At 44.8% G+C, this 12,637-nt stretch overlaps 1 long non-coding RNA gene across 1 annotated transcript in view; it reads right to left on the minus strand.

Annotated features, from left to right (window-relative positions):
• Positions 1-2,248: 2,248 nt before the first annotated feature.
• LOC139077382 (uncharacterized) overlaps positions 2,249-12,637 on the minus strand; it is a 41,898-nt gene continuing 31,509 nt past the window's right edge. Inside the window, exon 3 of the long non-coding RNA XR_011529845.1 lies at positions 2,249-2,417. This is a non-coding gene — a long non-coding RNA (uncharacterized lncRNA). The remainder of the gene's footprint in view (positions 2,418-12,637) is intronic.

Raw genomic sequence — 12,637 nt, forward strand, 5'->3', positions numbered from 1 at the left:
GCCTCCAGGGAGGGGAGAGGGGCTGGCTGGAGGTTGAATCATGGCCAATGGTCAACGATTTAATCAATCATGCCTGTGTGATGAAGCCTCCATAAAAACCCTAAAGAACAGGATTCAGAGAGCTTCCAGGTTGGTGAGCATATGGAGGTGCTGGGCGAGTGGTTCCTGGAGAGAGCACGGAAGCTCCCTGATTTTTCCCCACACCTTCCCCTATGCATCTCTTCTATCTGGCTGTGCCTGAGTTATATCCTTTTATAATAAACTGGTAATCTAGTAAGTAAAATGTTTCTGAGTTCTGTGAGCTGCGCTAGCAAATTAAGTGAACCCAAAGAGGGGGGTTGTTGGAACTTCCAATCTACAGCTGGTTTGTCAGAAGCACAGGTTTGACAACCTGGACTTGCAACCAGCATCTGAAGTGGGTGGGGACTTGCAGGACTGAGCCCTTAACCTGTGGGATCTGATGCTCTCTCCAGGTAGACAGTGTCAAGATTGAGTTGAATTATAGGACACTCTGCTTGTAGCGGAGAATTTTTGGGTGGTGCGGGGCAAAGCCCCACACTGAAACAGGTGCAGAATCACAGGGTGAGGCTGCCTCTCCACGGCTTTATGCCCCATTTGCAGAATTTAGGTGTGAACCCAGGGACTCAGTGCAGACCCATCTCGCTGTAGTGTCCATGCCTCTAGCGGCAGGGCTCAAGTACAAGCCTTATTGGCTCTCCTTTAAGACCCTTTTCTTACAGTCCTAATACTCACAGCTTTGATGGGAGCATCACGAAAAATCATATGTGGTCCACATTCCTGTTTATGTCAACTACCAGGAAAGCTCCATGGCTCCGTGCATCCCTTATCTGACTCCATCTCCTTCCTGCCCTCGACATCTAAACCTCTCATGATGCCCTCTGGAGCTCCTGGTCAGTCAACAAGGAAATCGGCCTCCCCACCCTGTTGCCTGAGTGTTCCCTTAGTCTGGTTCTAACTGACACCTGCATTTCCCCTGAGGACACGTTTTCTTCCCGACCCCTCATGCCCCTGGTCTGGGAGGGAGAAGAGACAGCCTTCTTGCTCCTCATTGCCACTTCTTGACCCTCGCCTCTCTTTCCTGGAAACCTCCAGCACTGTTTCCCATCAGATCTCCTCCCCAGTCCTCACTTCAGTCGTTTACCGGCCTCTGGGTCACTCTCCTCCTTTCTTAGACTGCAGCTCCTGGACCACTGTCACTCTCCAGAACACACGCCCATCACACACCTTGATGCTCAAAGTCCCAATTACCTGGCCTTTCAGGAACCTGACCTCTCCTCCACTCATACAATGACTTTTTTAAGTCTTAGTTTCCTCTTGTCGGTCAAAGAGATAAAATGATGACTTCCTCTTAAGTATTGTAAGAATTATTAAGTGATGTTGAAAAAGCACGCTGCATAGAGGCTGCCTGAAGTTGAATCTGAATGGCCTAAAATAGTCATTCTCAGTGGTCCCTAGTCAGCTTGGAAACTGTCTTAAATGCAGTCTCAAGCAGAAGCCCCAAATGGGCAAAAGTGGAGCTGTTTGTTGAAATGGGGGAGGGTGGTGGGAACGGGGGTTTCTGTGGAGGACAAGAAGCTGAGCCTGGAGGCCCCAGCAGAATTTCTAGGTCTCAGCCCAGAACAGTTTGAAAACCTCTGAACTACGAGCCATTTTATCCTTGACCTCCTCTACGTGTGACCTACGTATCAATTGGAATCATTTACCTAAAAAATATCCTTTAGTGCCTCAAAAACAGTTTTTCACAAGAGGAAAGCTTAACATGTATTTTTTGGCTGTCACCAATAATAAATAAAAGCTGGTCATACGATAGATTTTTGGTATTTTTGGAAAACTTTTCTAGATTGTAATATACTTAGTTTTTCCTTCTATAGACTTTGAAACAATCAATCTTTAGAGACAGTGTTGAGAAAATGCTTGTCTTTTTGAATGATTACACTTCCTTTCGCTGGACATTTTATATATATTGTGATCTGCTTTCTCATCTTGCCTGGTAAAATTTGTACTAGCTATTCTTAGCCTAATTTTTTTTCTGACCCAACTATTTTAATATCTCCTCACTTGGATTATGATGTTTTATCCTGATAGCTTTAAAGGCACAAATTTTACCGTGAACACTTTCAAAACCTTTTGGCAACAGAAACAGAAGTGGATTAAAATGAACACGATCTAAGCAATAACGTGTAACTAACTGCAGGCCAACCAGAACTCAATTCTGTTAGATACTTACATTTTAAACTATTTATTAACATTTAAACTTCCAGCAGATGAAAATATTGCTTCAATTCTTCTTGTCCAGCCTTCTGGGAGGGGGCCCTCACGGAGTCAATGGTGCATCCTGAGGAATTCCAGAAATCTTGGCATCCTTGTCAAGGGGCCACACCTCAGCCCACAAAGATCTTCCGACAAGAGAAGAGAATGGTGACAGGTTAGACTCATGGCTCCCTTCCGTGTGACAGGTATCAAGTTAGTTTATTTAGAATATTTGAAAAACAGTTTCTAGTTTTATAATGTCTAACGTTCATTTCAACAAAAAGGGCAAATGTTAACTTCTAAAACAAAGTGCCAATAAACAGCACCCAAACTCTGCTGTTCTGTTAGTAGGTCATCGAGAAACTGAGAGCTGACAATTTGCTGCTTACGTCCAGGACGCTGGAACACAAATGAGCGGTCTTCTACAATAATTTTATAGGAATCTATCTTTTGACAGATTTATTTCAAATGGTTCATTCAGAAGATTACATAACAAATAGCATTAATGTGATCCACAAGTGCCTCGTAACCTCTGCTCTAAGCACATTCCCGTCTCAAAAAATTCTCCCAGCAAAACAGAAAAAAGAATTATGGAGTTTTAAAGAAAGATTGGCATGGAGTTTTGAATTTTAAGTACAGAAGAAAAAAAAAATTGTTTCACAAATAGAAATAGGCATCTAGAAGAAAATTTCCACGTCTGAAAACAGATGAGACTATAAAAACTGACATTAGTAATGGGTTGTAACTAAGCAACGTAGTATGGTCTGGTAAAAATAATGAACTTAATCCTTCCGCAAATAAAAGAAAGAAAAAATATTTTGCTTTAAATGGGAAGGCAGGGGAGAAAACTTGACCTTTTGTATTTATCTGAGTAAGTGTCTATCTGGCACATTTCCAGAAAGACTTTGGATGGAAGAAAATAGCTGCAAAGCAGCCCGTGTTTAAACACCACGGTTGTGACACGCACTGACACACGCCAGGCCGTTCAGCCTGTCGCTCTCCCAGCTGAGGAAAGCATCAGAGACCTAGAGGGACAGTGGCGGGCCCCTCGGAATACACAATTTTCTGTCTTTTGTCACTATGTCACACATTGTATTTCTTTAAAAATTTGCTTTTATATTTTATGCAAACTTCTTATGGATCTGGGCATGTGACAAGCAGTCTAAAAATTAAAAAATTAAAACAAAGATAGTGGTGAAGTTTTAAAATATATCCCTGACTCAGTCCTAGCAGGTGACAGGAGACATGTCAGTGTGGGCGGCATCCCGGTGCCGCTGTTGGCAGGACGGGCGAGGTGAAGGCGCCAACCTTTCACGTTTTCCATCTGTCTGAAGTCAGAGCTGGACTTATGCAGTTTACTTCCATCTCAATATTTCTACCACCATCAACGGGCAAACGGGAGAGACAATAGGTCAGAGATTGCAAAAGAAATTGCAGCATGAAAAAGTGCTTGGCTATTTTGCCCAGTGTTTTGCCCAAATATTCTAAGAAAGACTGTCTGACCCAGAGCAGCTAACTCTGCCGCTGACCGTCAGAGGACAGGAGGGTTTGCTCTGGGAACGATGCCGGGCACCCTACAGCCTTCTCAGACTCGGTCGTTCCATACTCAGTCTCCCGCACAGAGTGCTGTGCACACCTGGCTCAACTTCGCTTCCGCACTTTGACCGAGGAAATCCTGAATCACCCGTCTATGACCCAGGGGCCTCAGTTACACAGACCACTTGCAGTAGCTGCTCTGGTCAGGGCTGTGCTGACCACGAGGGAAAGAATGAGCTCAGACTGACTAGGCGTTTGCTGTCTCCTGTTTCTGAAAACTGCACATCACGCGGCCCCAGGCCAGACCCAGATCTCAAATGATGTTATCAGCAACCTCTTCTTTTGCATCTTTTGGTTCTGCTTTCCTGTGTTTCTTTCTTAATCAGACAGGTTTCTCCCAAGCGCTAGCAGAGTGACCAGCAGATCCAGGCTTCCGTCCTAGTGGTTCAGCAAACTCCGCAGAAAGAGGTCTTCTCTTTCCAAAAAATTACGGTAATGTTCTTAGCTCTCACTCATTAGCAACTACTAACAAAACAGCAGAGTTTGGGTGCTGTTTATTGGCACTTTGTTTTAGAAGTTAACATTTGCCCTTTTTGTTGAAATGAACGTTGGACATTATAAAACTAGAACCTGTTTTTCAAATATTCTAAATAAACTAACTTGATTTGTGTTCCCTGCCCATTTTGAACCAGTCATCATGGTCAGAGGGTGAAGAGCTGATCAGCCAGGCTTGTGTCATACTCCCAGCCCCAGAGAGGGGCTTGGAGGGGGTGGAGAACGGGGGGGTTTGGAATCAGGTCAGATCCACACAACAGCAGGTGGAGAGGGTGAGAGGGGATGGTTTACCAATGGAAAAATACCTCCACAGTAGTGCAACCTGGCCACCCCCAATACTGCCCACACTCCACTGTTAAGATAAAAAAAGGGTTTCTGGACTCTTAAGGGAAAAGAATCATATTTGACTGGTTAAATTAGAATTCTCGAGACGTCCCATAGTTGTGGTCTTTACACCTTTAAGTGATAATTCCATCCTACAAATACCTGATATACAAGTTCCTGGGAATCACACATGCACAAATTGGTACTGTTGGCATAAGCCCTGTCAATTAAGGGTTAGTCTCCACTCTTCATATATTTTAAATCCTTATAAAGAAAAGTTAGCAAGCCACACAACTGGTGTAACCAGACCAACTGTTCCATAGAATTAATGCCAGCTAGTGGTTACTCTTTTCACACGGGCTGAGGAAGAGTCAGAGGCCGGGGCCGTCTGGGTCCAACGAGGACAGTCACCACACGTTAAGCTGAACGGTGAAAGTTTATCGTGAAGAATTATTAGTTATGACAGGGGATTGGAGTCCAGGGTCGGGCAGGAAGAACTGAGGAATGCGGGAACCACAGGATGAGGGGCAGTCAGCACCCGGGCTGAGGTATATTTCAGAGGCAGGACTGAATTTCAGACCAGTTTTATGTCGTAGCAGTTTTCTCAACAACCCAAGGGAAGTTACTCATGCTTTCCCAATAGAGGAATTGATTCTCAAAAGAGTTTAATAACTGTTACTATATATTTACCTCAGTGCACGTAAGGGTTTATTATTACACATTTAAGAATGGCTCCTAAACTTCTAAGAAATTTTTTTTTTAAGTATAACCTGTAAGCATATCTTAGCACACAACTTGATGCATTTTCATAAACTGAACCTGCTTATGTAACTGGTCCTCAGGGTTTCATAAACAATTCAGGTGCCAGAAACTCTTGAGAATATGGAGAAAGTTGAGGCTTCTTGCTCCTGAATGTGCCCAAACACAAAACGTTTAGCTTGAAGTTTCAAAGTTCTCCCAGAATCCGAGGTGAGAATCCTGCATGGAAAACACGTGGGTTTTCCCTCCCTGTGTGAGCAGAGAGGCTGCTCACTGTGCCTCAGCTTCTCAGCCCAAAGAACAGGGAAATCTGATAACGAAGGACCAGTCCCATGGATCTTTGGAATCACTAAATGATTTTGTGTGTTTTACGTTTTATTTTTATTTTGTTTATTTATTTTTGAGGAAGATTAGCCCTAAGATAATTTCTGATGCCAATCCTCCTCTTTTTGCTGAGGAAGACTGGCCCTGAGCTAACATCCGTGCCCGTCTTCCTCTACTTTATACGTGGGACGCCTACCACAGCATGGCGTGCCAAGCGGTGCCATGTCCACACCCAGGATCTGAACTGACAAACCCCAGGTGGCAGAAGCGGAACGTGTGAACTTAACTGCTGTGCCACCGGGCCAGCCCTGTGTGTTTTACACTTTAACTGGCAATATATATTAAATAATAAATTGGTACTAGTTATATTGCCTTGATTAAAAATAGTAGTGGATTTTTTTTGCTGTTTTTTAATAGTAAATATATCAATACATTTTTAGATGAACACGAATTTCTCTTGGAAGACAGTTGAGGAAATACTTTTTCTATACTGGATTTTTGCCTCTTTTTCAAATCCAGTTTTAACAACAATTTATTAATCATCATACTTCTTGAAAGAAGCTAATAACAAGTAGGAATAGTGATGTTTTTGAGACTACATTTATACTTAAGTTCTTCAACTATTTGGACCCAGTTGGACATTTCCAATTCAATTAATTTTCAATTCATTAATCGTAAACACAGACGCTATTAACTGGAAATTATTACTTTGGCCACCAGGTGGAGCCAGCACTGTGCCAGAAACTCAATGGATCCAGGCATTTCCACATTTTCCCACCAGCTCTCAACCTAGGAGTTTTGTACTTGCCTCCAATTTCCTCAGGGATTCCAGAACTATTATTATTAATTGAACATGTTCTTGTTAACTGAAAGCTATTTCCACTATTTCCTATAAATAAACACCTATATTTCTTGTGTGACAAATGGATTGTTTTAGGTGACTTTTAGTTGTCTTCCTAATTTAGAAACCTCTCATACGTGATGAGAACGTTTGGAGAGCTCCATTTGAACTCCGTTACGCCACTTAGGTGGCATTCTTTGGTATTTCATTATTTTTTGATATTCATGATCACGACATCAATACTGATGCTGTGTAGGAGATTTAAAGCATGGGGTAGGGCAGAGGATGGAGAGAAACAGGTGAGACAGAAGACTCTGATGGCATCTGTCAGGAGAGCCCACGAATGTCTGCACAGGGCCGGTTCAAACACCGAGCCTCCTGGTCCAAGGAAGGGCATGTGAGTTCCATCTTATACACATCCTGGCTCCTGGCGCACCTTGCTTTCCCTTCCCGCCTAGTGTACGTAACAAGCATCTGTCTTCAAGAAGTTGATTTGTATATTTTTTTGTAAGTTTCAACTTCACTATTTTTCTGTTCACATACTCTGGACAAATCAGCGTTGGTGCCAAATCTGACCGTGAAGTTTCTGGTGAAGGGAAATTGGGGCTGAGGGGACAGGAATCATCCCCAGGGTGGCACCAAGGTTTCATTCACAGGAGGCCAGGGTCTAATTTCAGGAAGGTTGTGTGTGTCGGTGGCCAGGTGGTGACAGAGCTCAGCGACCTTTCAAACTCAGTAACTCTGGGGCCTGGAATTCACACAATTAGCCCAAGCGTGTAGTGTGAGAATGGGATTGACAACACGTGAAAGGCAAGAACGGAGGCTGTAATTGATTTCAGTGATAAGAGGCCGGAGAGGAAGCTGCAGAAGAACAGGAGAAGTCCAGCGTTTGATGTCATGTAAACTTAATGGGCATAGTTTGCAAACAGCATGGTTTCTAGGTTACTGTCAATTACAACTTAAGAATGGGAAATGGTGGCTGTTGCTAGGATGGTATCTAGATTGAGTTGTGCGATGAGTAGGCTAATGGGATATAAAGGTGTTTTGGGGGCACGTTCTGTAAATGTGAAGTTGGCTACAAGCAAAGATGAAAAGGAACAAGGAAGTAGAACTGGTGGCTGAAAACACAGACTTGCACACGGACTCGCAGTGGAACTGTGGGTTCTAACCCTGGACCGTGACTTCCAAGTTGGGTTAAGTCAACCCTATGTTATTTTCTCCTCTAGATGTGTTTTTTCATCTGGAAAATGGGATAAAAGTGATCCTATTGAAGTGGCTGTTGTTAGGATTAACTGAGGCGAGGTGTAACACTGCTCCATTTGTGATTTATGCCCCATAAGCTAATGACAGTAACATGAATAATATTAATACCTCCAGGCGGTCTGTTCCAGGAGATACTTGGACGGCAGTGAACCACCAGGACACCTCAGAGAAGGAGACAGTTTGTCCTAGTTACTTAGGCAAGGAAAGAGCAGGTGCCTCAGGTTTGCCAAAGGTCTAAGTGCCTCTTAGTATGGCAGGAAAAGCATTCCACTCAGGGAATGGAGTCCCTGGGGAGAAGCTAGGAGGACAGCTGCTGCCTCCAGGGCGTGATGTCCTGAGGGCTGGCCGGCGGGTCCACGTTCCTGTCCCTGTGGATTAGCAGGGGTCCTCCCGAAATGCTGCTCAAGGAGCTGGGAGGTGTGGACAAGAGTAGCTCCCGCTGCACTCGCTAAAGCCTTGTAATTCTGGAAAGGGTCTAATTCTTAAGAGGGCATTTCACTGAAAGAAATGTTATTTATGGAGGAAAAAAACACATGCAAATGTAATTATCTGCCAGAATTATAATTCTGCTAGATGCCAAATGTCTGAAAATTCTTGCCTTTTCCAGGAGGAGATTTCATCGTTCAGCAGGAAGAAGAAACAATGATAAAATGAGTGGAAACTTCAGACTAACTTTCGAACAGATGCTGTGCTGTGGATGGCATGTGGTTAGACGGCTGGAATGGGTCTTGCCACTGTGGGGCCCCAGCACCTCCAGTCGTGAAGGAGAACACGTGCGGGGGCCCCAGCAGAAGCTCCCTTACTACTCAGGGGTTAGAATATGGGGTGTGTCAGTTTGCTTTGAGGTCAGTCTTTAAGAAACGTAAGAAAGCAACGACGTATGCTCCCCATTTACTTGGGAAAACCAAAGTAAACTTACGTTCTTAAAAAAGAGTATCTTTCCAGCTCCAGTGCATTCGCACACTGCTGACACCCTGTCTGCAAGCTCCTGGGTGTGGATTTGGCCTCTTGTACTTGTCTCCACAGAGAAACACCCGGGATCCTATGGGAGTAGCTGATTCCATGTCACGGGCAATGGAACATTCAAAATCAGCAAAGAATGTCTTATTGTTGCTGGAAAGCAAGGGCTCTTTTAGAGGACATTGGGGGTAGTGCTAAAATACTCAGCAGCAACTTAAGAAAGCTCCGTCTGGACAAGTTGTGACAATTTGATCAGAATTAATGGAAATAAATGTTAAAAAAAATCCTTAAAAAATCAAGAAAAGTTAATATAAAAGGCACGATAACTCTCACGAAAAGAAAGGAAAATGTAACGGTATGTGTTTATTGATTTTAACCAGGAGAGGAGTATTTGTATTTGGATGTATAGATTTTGTTGTTAAATTTATATTTATAAATCTCGGTCTGCACTTTTATTCTGTGTAAGTAGGAAGTGAGTGAGCCAAACAGCCTCAGGCCTAGAGGGGAACTTCTGGTGCTGGTTGTTAAGCATGCTGACCCACCAGGGGAAGGGGGCCTCGCACACCTGAGAAGGGGCGGGCCACACAAGAACCAAGAAAAAGAATACATATTGGGGATCCTCAGATAATGAATTAACTAACTTATTAACAACTTGTCAATAAAAATCAGTAACGGAGCCAACTCTACACCTTATATCCTGGGAGACGAAACCTCCAGGGGGCCTCTAATAACAGGACGTAATGAAACATGTTGGGTTTCTGACAGTGCCGGCAGACTGGATCTAGAGAGCATGATGACAAACAAATGGCCAGCAATAGGATACATCGGAGTACATGAGGAAGCCATTTGGTGTAAACCTAATTCTGACTGACCTAGTTTTTCCAAAAGGGCCTGACGTGGCCGGTGAGCATGCATTTCATATCTGCTTTATGCATTCGCTATGTCCAAAGGAGCAAACGGCCTTAAAATTAAGATGCAACTTCTCCCCACACTGGCATTTCCTTAAGGATAAGCATCTCTCCTTAGGCTAGGAACTCATTGCTGTGCTCACCTGTGACCACCCAGCTTGAGACAACACACCTGCCACACCGCTGTGTCCACCGAGACAGCAGACCTACTGCCTGCTGTGTCCATCAGTCGCTGTGCAGACAGGGCAGTCTCATGACTATTGTAAAAGGGACATTTCAATCATATGTGAAACATGCTCTTTGACGGTATACAACCACTCTGTGCACCCCACTTCTTTGGTGCCCTTCCTTCCTTGGGGAAGGAAGACCCCAGGCTAAGCTAGTCCTCAGAATAAACTCACCCAATTTTCATTTATAGATTGGCTATAGATTATTTTTGTCGACAAGGATGAGAGTGGTGGCTAGATGGGCTGCACCAGCCATGTGGGAGTTAAAAAAACATGTAAGAGGGGAGACCCCAGGCTGCAAAAAACGGAGGTGAAAGATTGAAGTTGAAAAGTCTCAGAGACTGAAAAAAGTGGAACATAACTATTAAAGCAAATCAAACAAATGCAAGGCTCAGACGGATGATGGCCGGTTCACACGGAGCTCATCTGAGAGAAGCACCGGCTTCCTCGCCTTCTCCCAGTTCAGTAAATCCCGGAAGTTCAGTGGACCTGCCCTGTTAGTTGGGGGAGGGGTGAAGCAGGTTAGGTTTAAAAAGGTGTTATAACAAAAGAAGCCACACAAACAAAAACGAGAAAAATATAAAATAATGAATACTGAGAAAAAATAAATCTGGGGTCTTAAATTTTACAAAATAACTATAAGTGTAGAGATAAATTTTATACTCATTGCATTTGCACACATTTTGTTTTTAGAGTTATTTAAATATTTGATTGGAGTTAGTTAATATTTAAAAATATTCAAAAAATTAGTCATAGTAAACTTACAATTGTTTAAGTCATTTAAGAGATTTTAATTAAGACTTCAATTGGTGTGTAACTTTAAGTAAATTTAATTTTCATAGTTTTGGTAATTAGGTCTAAGTGTAACATGTTGGACATTCAATAAAATAAAAATGCCAATGAATGTTCCTTTCAAAGCACAAAAGAGTCCTCCTAGACATTAACTAATGTAAGCAGTAAGCTAATCAAATCATTAATTTAGTTCAATAATTCAATTCCCACACTGCGGATAGAGGATTGAGGACTACGAGAAGCCAGGCCTCAGGGCTCGGGCGGGGCTGTAATTTCTGCAGATGGTGGCGGGGCTGGCGAGAAGCGGGGCGCAGGAGGGCGTGCAGCAGGCATCGCCTCGAGCTCTGCCTGAGGACGCGCCGCACCGAGGGGAGGGGAGGGGAGCGGAGGGGAGGGGAGGGGAGCGGAGGGGAGCGGAGCGGAGGGGAGGGGAGCGGAGGGGAGGGGAGCGGAGGGGAGCGGAGGGGAGGGGAGGGGAGGGGAGGGGAGCGGAGGGGAGCGGAGGGGAGGGGAGCGGAGGGGAGGGGAGCCGAGCGGAGGGGAGCGGAGGGGAGGGGAGGGGAGGGGAGGGGAGCGGAGGGGAGGGGAGCGGAGGGGAGGGGAGCGGAGGGGAGCAGAGGGCAGGGCGGGACCCGCGCTGGGGGCACCCGGGTGGGAGGCCGAGGCACCTGCCAGCGAGCTGCAGGACGGATCCGCGTGAGCGGATTTCAAGGCACATTCCTGAAGCCGCCCTGTGTTCTGCACGGGTAGCCTTTCAATTCGGATTCTAAGTGTGACGCTTGATCTGTCATCCCCACAGACGCAGCATCATTACTTTTCTGCCTCGCGTCGCAAAGATTTTCAGCAGCTTGAATCTAGTAACGAGGAAACTCTCCCTGTTTCTTCGCTATTTCAATAACCTCATTTTCATGAGAAAACCTTTAACTTCTCTTTCCCAAGCCCTCTGGGAAAGCAGGCAAATGGCTTTCTTGTTCCTAAACTCCACAGCCTATTCCCAGAGTTTGTCCTCAGAACCGGTCTCAGTGCTAATGGTTATTTTCCAATCAAAGGGCTGTGTGATCAAATAATTTTGGAAACTATTAGATTAACACAATTAAGAATATTTTCTCCGCTGTAAGACTGTATGTGGCCAAGGAGCCATTTTCGGGCAGCTTCTTACTGGAAGCCATGCTGCGCGGAGCCCAGGCGATGGCAGCTGCCTCCAGCGCCCCGCCCCTCCCCGGGGCCGGGATTCTGGGGGAGGCGAAGAGCGGATCAACAAACAAAAAGTTAAGAAAAGAAGGTTAAAAGTAAACAAGATCCATCTTTTTTGTGATTATGAAAAATGGTCAAAACAAAGCAAGATGAAAGCAAACGACCTCCTCCCCTCTCCTCCACAAAAGCAGCAACAGAACGTCGCCTCGGGCGGTGCAGAGCCGGCCGCAGAGGTGCGAGCTGCTCAGGGACCAGGCGCGCCTGCAGGGGTCCAGACTCTCCCGGACCCTGGGTTCCTCAACCGCCCACTGAGCCAACAGTGCCCGAGTCCTTATATCTTGTTTTATGTTTTCTTTTTCAAAGCACTTATTTGGTTTCTAATGTACTATACGATTTTCTTATTTATTATGTTTAATGCTCATTGTCTGTGACATTGGGCAAGGACCTTTGCCTGTTTTGTTCACTGACACATCTTAGGGGTCTAGAAAACGTCTGTGGCACACAGTAGGTGACACTCAAATATTTGTGTGACGAATGATCTCTCGGAGATGAAGCCCGTGATCCTTCCCACTGTATGAGCATCATCTCAACAATGGAGAATCCAGCAGGTCGGGTTATCTGTTCAAGGACACCCCTTACCCAGAGACTTCTTCGATGAAAAATACTGACGCTTTCCTTTCTAA

This window comes from Equus przewalskii, chromosome 19 (assembly GCF_037783145.1).
Source record: "Equus przewalskii isolate Varuska chromosome 19, EquPr2, whole genome shotgun sequence".
Classification (NCBI taxonomy): Eukaryota; Metazoa; Chordata; class Mammalia; order Perissodactyla; family Equidae; genus Equus; species Equus przewalskii.